The following is a 9,626-nucleotide window of genomic DNA, read 5'->3' on the forward strand; positions in this document are numbered from 1 at the left end:
GAACCTGCTCCTTCAAGTTCTCATAAGCAGCATTTATGCTGCCTATAAGGTGACCCTAGAGCTCGGCATAATAAGCCCGGGCAGACTCCAACTCCTCCCTGAGACGCATCACTTCCTTGTAGGTCGTGACATAACTTTTCTTATGCCTCAATGCCGTGTCTTCAACCAACTTCACCGAAGCCACCAAAGCAACAGAACTAGCCTTTTCACCCTCCAATTCCTTCCCCAACTTGGTCACTTTCACTTCAAGCTCCTCCTTCAAACCCTTTATTCGGTCAAACTCCTGCTTAGCCTCCTCCATGAAGGCTTTGGTGGCATGAAGTGGAAGATCTTGGGCAGTTCTGTACAGGGCAGCTCCCATATGTACCATCTTAATGCTACTCCGAGTTATAAAATCTAAATGGCGAAGAAGAGATACATCATCTATAGGGAGGGCACCATAAGGACCGATCTGCTGGTCGACAAACCCAACAGCGTCGAAATCAGGCGCATCCAGATTGAAGGGTTCAACAGTTCGAGGTCTTTTGGAAGGAGGAACGACCGGAGGGTAAGAAACAGTGGTAGAGGATGGCAAAGGATCAACTACACAGACTCGAGGAGTAGGGATCGTTCTCCTCGGTCCAGGCGAGCTCAGCACAGATGGCTTCAGCAGAACCTGAGAGGATCCTTCCCCATCCACCCTGGTCGAGATGTTCTGAGCCACAGTAGCCTTTCTCGCTTTCTTGAAAGCCTTCATCGATTCATTATTCTTGGCCATCTCTGAAAAATGAAAATCAACAGTTTTACAAACCAGAAAAAGAAGAAGGCAGCAAAAAAAAGAAACAAAACATATCAAGTAAATACCCAATGCAGTTCGGACAAAGGATGGGTCCCCCAAAGATTTTTTAGTGTCCAAATGAGGAGGTTCCCCCCAAATGTCCTCCAAAACAATTACAAAAGTCTGCTCAATTTCGTCAAGCATCTCCCACGTATAACGGGATACCACTACATTCTGCTGCCAACACAAGGGGAAGGCTGGCTCATCATTCGCTTCCAGAAAAAAGGGCCGAGCTCCCTCAACTGCTCGGACCTTGAAAAACTAATTCTTGAAGTCCCTAAAGGACTCGTCATACATGGCAAAAACCTTATACCCTTGTGCAGATCTAAAAGAAACCCATGAGGCTTTCTTTTTTGAAGAAATTACAGGCTTAGTTAAAACAAATAAATGAAGAAAAAAAGTTTGAGAAGGAGTAACGTCCAGCTCTTGGCAAAGAAGCTGAAAAATCTTGATAAAGCCCCAGGAGTTCGGATGGATCTGAGACGGAGCTACATTACACGACCACAATAAATCGGTCTCAAAAGAAGTGAAGGGAAAGGTTACATCCAACTGGCTGAAAAAATAGTCGTAAGCATAAAAGAAAGGGCGCTCCCCCTGGGTCAGAGCAGGGAAGCAAACCCTCTCCTTGGAATCAGGTGCTACCAATTCATAATTCCTTTCCTGATCTCTACTCTTACAGAGGCGGTGATGTTTCCTAAGCTCCATACAGAACTCAGCATTCACCACAGAAACACACATTAAAACAAGGGAGTCCAACCAATCGGACATCCCCTCAGGAACCTTAGAAGATGTCTCTATAATATTTTTACAAGAAGACATGGCCAACTAGTCATACAAATAAGAAAAGAAGATTGGATTACTAAAAAACATCTCGGATGAAATCAAAACAATTCGGCCAACATAATCTAGCGCAGTACAAGCAACAAAAGGAAACCCCAGGACCCACACCAAAGATCCAGGGGCATCCTTTGGAGGCAGTTACAGAACAAGGACTCAGGAAAACCTACATGCCTACACCTCGATACAGGAAGATAACGATCCTTTTTCAACTAAGACGATACTCTAAATAGAAAACCATGAGCCATCAAAATAACTACCCTCCAAGACCCACAGTCTCAGTCATAGTCAACAAACGAAGCAACCAAATAACAAAACGTATCAAGAAGAAGGTATCAAAGACACAATCTTTTTTGGGAAAATAAAAAGCATCGTTATCTTCTACAAAATTCACCAGCAAAGAAAACTATCAACATAGGTGAAAAACATCAAAAGGAGATATCTTTTGAGAAAGAAAGCAGGTTCATGCAATTCGTAAAAGAAGAAAAAATAAACGGTATGAACCCTAGAGTACAGAAGGACCATTTCAAAAGCAAGAAAAACCCCACAACAGTAAACAAGCAGATGCACGGTGATACAAAAGGTTCAAACTTTCCAAAAAGCCAAAAACAGAAATGACATAACGCAAGCGACAAAGAAAGTAAGGAAAAACCAACTTGGAAAAAGCAGAAAGCTTCGAAAGAAAGTTGAAGATGGGAAATGGAAGCCGAAATCGCCCTTCCGCAGCCAAAAAAAGCACTAACAATAACCAAGCAATGTCACAGGGAGAAACGCGAAAACTGCAAACTCCAGGCGAAAACAGAAAGAGAGAAAGAAATGGGAAGTTACGGAGAAGAGAAACCATTTTTCTGAGTGTGAAAATTCAAAATAGAGAGGCTAAGAGAAACGGGGCAATTAAAAACCAATTAATGAGGGTATTAAACCCTCGCATATTCCCAAGGCTAAGAGCGCTAATACAAAAGCACGCGCTTTTAAAAAGAAGCAAAAGAAAACGTTCCGTATTCAAAAAAGGAGAACTCTACAAAGATGAAGTCGATAAAATGCTCGAGTTCGGCTTCACCAGAGAAGGATCGAAGTCCTAAAACTAAGACTCGACCTCAGAAAGAAAGACCGAGCTCGAGCAGGGGCACTGTTCATATCCTGGGTCGAGTTATCCGACCCGGGATGTTTAGCAACAAAGCGACCGACCTCTTTAGGTCAGACTATCCGACCTCTTTTAAAAGAGCTCGGCCAAATTGCCAGGAAAGCCCAATAAAGGGCCCAGATAGAGGAACACGACCCAAATCCAAAGGCATCCCAAGCCTATAGAGATAAGGGAGGTCCCCTTGAAGATAAGATGACCTCACTCAAAGATAAAGATAAGATAAGATAACTAATTTATCTTATCTAAAAAGGTCACTCCATACCATTATAAATACACTAGAGCACCCAGGTATAACTCATACTCTGATTCTACTAAAAACCTGCTTAATACCCTTGCTAACTTAAGCATCGGAGTCCCTTGCAGGTACCTCCCACCATCTGGTAACGAAGGATCAGCAGTGCAGCCAAGCTCAACAAGTCAGATACGATAGCTCCGGCCGCCACTCAAAGCCGGACATGTCATCTCTGATCAGCACAGAAGATCTCGTCCGAGATCGACCTACAGTTTCAGGTAACCCACGGAACAGAAACCATAAGCTCATGCATTAAAAAGACCTAGAATAAAAACAACCTAACTAAAACAAGTGAACTATTCACAATATCCACATATTAACATAACCAACATTAAGGCACATATTGCAACCATTCCCCGACAACGGCGCCAAAAACTTGATGTCGAGCTAATCATCGGTCTAGAAATTTTCAATGAAAATCACTTAGTAGTATAGTTCCAAACCGACAACTAACTCTCAATCAAAGTTTAATATGGTTGTCACAAGTTTAACCCCAATAAAAATTAACCGAGAGTATTACTCCTGGGTCGTCCTCAAGAGAATGGGCAAGTATGTGTATCAAAGTCAGCTAGAATTCCAGGGTTGAAAGACATTTAAGCAAGAATTTAAACTTAACAAAACTTAACAAGCAAGAATCTTAAATTGCAAGAAATTAATTCAAGACAATTAATGTAAAAGTTAAGTAAATGATGATCTAAGAAGACAATGTATAAATCTAATTCTATTCTAGAACTAAATAAACAAATAAAAGCAACTAGAGCAAGAATTGAGTAATTAGAATTTTGGATTTTCATGTATGAATGGCAAAAGCACACTTGGCTAAGGCATAGAAATTGAGATCTCCATCCGTGTCCACTAACCATATATTGACAATTACGAGGGACCAATCCTATCAAGTCTACTTATATGCTTGAAGTATGTCAAATAGGCTTGATCAACATCAATCCATAAGTCCCAACCTATCTACTAATGAACTTAGTAGTGGGTTAGTGTTAATGGATATCAAATTGACCAAAAAGGGTTCCCAAATCATCAATCCACTTAGACCCATTGACTCAAGATCAGTCAATTCCCTTAGCCTAGGCCAAGAGTATAGAAAACTACTCCATAATTAATAAAAACATTTTGTCAAACACTTGGTAGGCAATAACTAAAGATATAACCAAATTGCAAAATCAAAGAGAAATTGAAACTACCAACTAACAATTAACAATAATATCAACCCAACTAAAATTATAGAGCATGTAAACATCAATGCATTAATGAAAGTTCAAAATCGACAAGGTTAATAAAAAGGAAAATGAAAGAAGAACTAGGAGAAGAACACAATACTAACACAAGATCTAAGCAAAATTATAACTAGAAAAACTAGAGTTAGAACAAGAAAACTAAAATCAACAACTCCAATTCAGAAATTCAACAATGCAAATGATCAAAAAACACTAAGCCTATAGAGAAGCAAGAGTTTCTCTCTCTAGAAACAAAGGACCAAAAACTAGCTAAAATTATGCCTAGTATGTGTATGCTTCCTTGCCTCCTTTCTCCCATCAACTCTTGGCCTTTCCCCATTCAAAATCCAATTGGATTTGGGCCTGGAGCTTCTCAGAAATCGCCAGCCACGTTTTCCATAAATGAGTCACGTGCTGAGCGTCACACGTATGCGTCGGTCACGCATGCGCTTCGCCTGAGCTCTTCACAAGCCACACACACGCGGAGGGTCATGCATGCGCATCAGCCAAATTTCGCAATTTTCACGCGTACGCGTCATGCTACGCGTGCGCGTCGGGGTCAGCTTTCCAAATCTCTATTCTTCATGCTCCTTCCATTTTTGCATGCTTCCTTTCCATTTTCTAAGCCATTCTTGCCCTATAGATCCTGAAATCACTTAACAAGCATATCACGGCATCGAATGGTAATAGGAGAGGATTAAAATTTAGCATTTTTAAGGTTAAAGAAGCAAGTTTTAAACTATGGGGCATAATTAAGAAGGAATAAAAAAAACATGCAATTTATATGAACAAGTGTGAAAAACATTGATAAAACCCACCAAATTCAACACAAGATAAACCCTAAAATTGGGGTTTATTAAGTTCCTTTAGGACAATAAACTAAAAAATTAATCAAAGTACACCTACAACGATTAGTCCATCCATCGGCCATGATAGTACATCCAGTTTGTTTCCAAATCTTATAATAACCATCAATCATTTTCCTCACATCCTCAACCAATTTACTCAACAAATACCCACGGACTCTTGGATAATTTTTCCCTTTATACCCTGCACCCATGCTTGCAATAGCATCAATCATTGGCTGATAATAAGCTGAACTAACCGCATTAAATAGAACTGAGGCATCCATCATCTATTTTGCAATAGCAATATCATACTTCTCCACAATTTCTTTGCTTTGAAGAACACTTTTGATAGTTGCTTGAGCTCCGGGTGTTGTTGCTGATGGAAAATAGGATTGTAATCCTTTCATTTGTTTTCCTTTTCTAGAGCTAGGTGCTGGAACTCTGGATTTTTGTTGTTGTTGCATCTCATTACGTTCGATCTCGTCAAATTCTCTTTAAACTTCATCACAAGCATTATAACTTTCTGCATATTGTTCTTGAGATTTTCTTTTCTTGCTCCGAAGCTCTTCAATGCTTTGATGGAATTGGTGTCTCACTGCAGTTGGCACCTTTCGACATGACTTAATATCTCCTCCTTTTCTAGCCAAATGAAGCTTAAACCAATGAATTCCTCTACCCCCTATTAAGCTTCTCACAATAGGTCCATAACCTTTTCTTTCGCAAACATTTTCGTCCTCAACGAAGGAAAAATACATTCAAGTCCCTCACTTCCGAAAAACGTGGACATTTCAATCCTTCCGTTGAGTTCAGGCGTTTGGACTGGACGGAAAAGTCTGACCTGGCAAAGGTGACGCTAACCTGGCTGTTACGGAGGCCACGTGGCAGAGATTAATTCGAAACAGAACATATAAGTCCCCACAAGGAAAACGACACCGTTTTTGTAACCTCCCCCAATCTCTGCCCTTTTCTTCTTCCTACGTCCTTTTTCCCTTCCATTCTTCTTCCTCGGACCCTGCCTCCATCACCGCCGCACAGCCGCGCCTCTGTCAGCCACCATTAACGCCGGCGACCTCCTCCTTCCTCTTTTCTCGCGTCTTCTTCCCTTTCTCACTCTCTTACTCTTATTAGTCTCTCTCTCTTCTCACCCTCCTTCCAAGGTGAGATATACGAGGGCGAAGAAACAGAATCTAGAGAGATATACGAGGGCGAAGATGATGATATAGATGATGAGGATGGAGATGAAGTTTTTGTTGAATGAATACACAACATGGAATCGGAATAAACCCTTGGGAGGGATGACTTAGGGGCTATGACAATCTCCTTCATATGAGAAGAGGAAACTTTACGCCTTAAGGCACTCCAACTACTCTCTCTTGCAGGAAGATGGGTTTCATGTTAATCCTCTGATGATGGAAATGGTGGCATAAAACCTCCAATAATAGCTTTTTGGAAAACTTCATAATCAACATCATAGACTCCGCACTTTCCTCTCACCAGGCTGAACCTTAGTACTTGATTTGAAACTTTCTACTTTACTGTAAGATTTATCCATCAAAGGCAAGAACCTTGAGAAAACTTCCCAAAAGTCAGCAGGTTCATGAGCTTCCCTAATCACTTTAACAGGTCCTTTCACTTTCTCATAGCGAATAATCTGACCAACAGCACCTCTAGCATCCCTTTCCATGATGGGATCACACTTCATACCAATCCAAACAAATATTGCAATGGGAATATGTACAAAAAAAGCTCCCCTAGAGTCCAATGCGAAAGGCGAAGGATCCATTAACATTTTGGGGACGAGATGCAAAGGATCATAAGGCGAGTGTGGAGCCATCCTATACATCCTAAGCAAAGAGGTAGGACTAAGAGGAACTGCATGCACCCTCTTCTGGCACTGCAACAACTGGCAAGCAAACCCCATATTCGGATCGGCAATACCCCTTGCAGCCTTCACCAACTGAAAAGCATCATCAAAACTCTGTCCTTCCCTCCACATGAGGTATGCAATCACCAACGAAGTAGACCTAGACACACCTTGACAACAGTGCACAAACACCCTACCACCTTGTTCCCTAACATCCTCAAAGTAATCAAACATATCATACAAGATACTAGTAATATCCTCTGAAGGACTATCCTGAAGCCATAATGTTCTATACACAAAATCAGCCTTAAAATACTCGGGGCACACAAAACCAACACAGTTCAAGATATGAGTGATCCCATTCTGTTTCAATATATCCCTATTCTTAGCAACAGCATCACTACCAAGGTAAACATGTTCAGCAACCTTTGAACACTCCTTATCAAAAAATGCAATTCTATCCCTCTTCAAGAGTTCACTAACACCATTATTGTTACAACTATTATTATTACCACTACCATTACTGCCATTATTGCAATTCCTATCATTGTTCATCCGAATTGAGGAGAGATCAAGTTTTAACCTTTCACCAGGGTTACCTCTCATGCCGCCACCGGGGGTCAACGGTGGCTGTGGGGGCAACCACTTCCCAATGTCATCAGAGTTCGCCTGCGGCCACTCATCGAGGCTCCGCCGGGCTATCGAAACGGCTGGAGGGGCAGCAGGCTCGACCGGGACTTGGAACTCTGCTGCGATCGCGGCGTAAGTGGCGGCGGACAGAACTTGCGATTCTGGCCGGTGACAGTGTCTTCGCCGCAGGAATTTGGATCCGCCTCACCGGATGGGTTATTGCTAGAAGCGGTGCCTGTGCGAGAAGAAGGAGGAGGTCGCCGGCGTTGATGGTGGCTGACGGAGGCGCGGCTGTGCGACAGTGATGGAGGCAGGGGCCGAGGAAGAAGAATGGAAGGGAAAAAGGACGAAGGAAGAAGAAAAGGCAGAGAAATTTGAAAGATTGGGAGAGGTTACAAAAACGGCGTCGTTTTCGTTGCAGGGACTTTTATGTCCTATTTCGAATTAATCCCTGCCATGTGGCCTCCGTAACGGCCAGGTCAGCGTCACCTTTGCCAGGTCAGACTTTTCCATCCAGTTCAAACGCCTGAACTCAACGGAAGGATTGAAATGTCCATGTTTTCCGGGGGTGAGGGAGTTGAATGTATTTTCCCTTCGTTGAGGACGAAAATATCCGAAAAAAAAAAATGGTCAGGGACCTATTTGTCCTTTACTCATTAAAAAAAAACTTCCGAACCGGCCGAGTGAACAAAAACCTCCGGTTCTCTAATTTTTGTCAGAACTGGCCGATTTAACCCGATTCTCTACGATTCTATTCTTTGTCCTATCATATTGATTAACCGGATCAGTTAGGGGTCTAGTTTACCGATTTTCCGGTCAAACCGATTGGTCCAATCCGGTTCTTACAACCATGATTCTAAGTGATTTTTTTATTTTTATTTGTCAATACACAATGTATTTTCTTGATAAAAAATGGTTCTGCTTGAATAGTTTAGTTTTGTTGCTTTGATGATAGGGTAGTTCTAGGGTGGCTAAGTCTAAGAAGGCCAAAAATAGCCAAGAGTTGACCACTGAATAGGAGTTGAATACGTGGTTCGTTTTTATTGGAAAAAATGAAATTTTGTCGTTCCTTAATCTTCACGTTATTAATGTAAGCTGCGGTAACAATGGAGATAAAGTGCGGCGTCGCTCGCCAAAATAGGTCTTTAGTGGGGCAGTGGCGGTCTCTTCTCTAGTCCTTCAAGGCCTACCTCAACACGTCGTTGTGGTTTCCTGCCACAGACTTCCTTCCGATATCAACGCCTCTGCTAGACCTTGAACCCTTCTTTCTCGTTTCTCAAAGGACGAAGACCACGACTGCTCCTATCGGTGACGTGCAGGCCCAACACCGACTATCGCTGCCGACAAACAATCTCCTCAACGAAGCCCAATATGAAACTTTCGGTTTCTTATTCAAGTTTTTAGCCACCCACAGCAATGCACCTGGCAGAACCTTACCTATTTTTTAATATTATTTGAAAAAAAACGTAAATTTTGTTTCTATTCTAGCACCAATCTTTCTAATTTTTGAAATAGCTAAGCAATGCAATGATTTTTACCAGAGAGATTAAATAATGCTTAATCATGTTAGTTTTACTCATTCACGTATCTACCTTGATTAATTAGTCGATTTTTTGTCATTACGGAAATCAGCAGACGCCCAAGACTTGTCCAAACTTGCCACGTGTTATTCCCGTGTTGATTCTGTCACCTTAGCCACGCAAAAGCCTTGGCCACCACAGACGTCCCCTTGATGATGTAGGGACCCAAGTCACCAAACGAAGCTATTGGATGATTCAGTTAAAGAGTTACCTATAAAAGCCATACTCAAAAGATTGATAAAATATTCTCTAAACAATTAAATAATATAATAAAAATAATCAATAAATATTATCTTTTTTATAAGTGACAAAAAAATTTTATATTTAACAAACGATTTATATATTTGATTCGAATTTTTTTAGCAAAATTTAAATAAAGACTTAG

At 41.4% G+C, this 9,626-nt stretch overlaps 1 pseudogene; it reads right to left on the reverse strand.

The window, feature by feature from the left end:
- LOC107611129 lies at positions 6,275–8,044 on the reverse strand (annotated as a pseudogene).

This window comes from Arachis ipaensis, chromosome B08 (assembly GCF_000816755.2).
Source record: "Arachis ipaensis cultivar K30076 chromosome B08, Araip1.1, whole genome shotgun sequence".
Taxonomy (NCBI): Eukaryota; Viridiplantae; Streptophyta; class Magnoliopsida; order Fabales; family Fabaceae; genus Arachis; species Arachis ipaensis.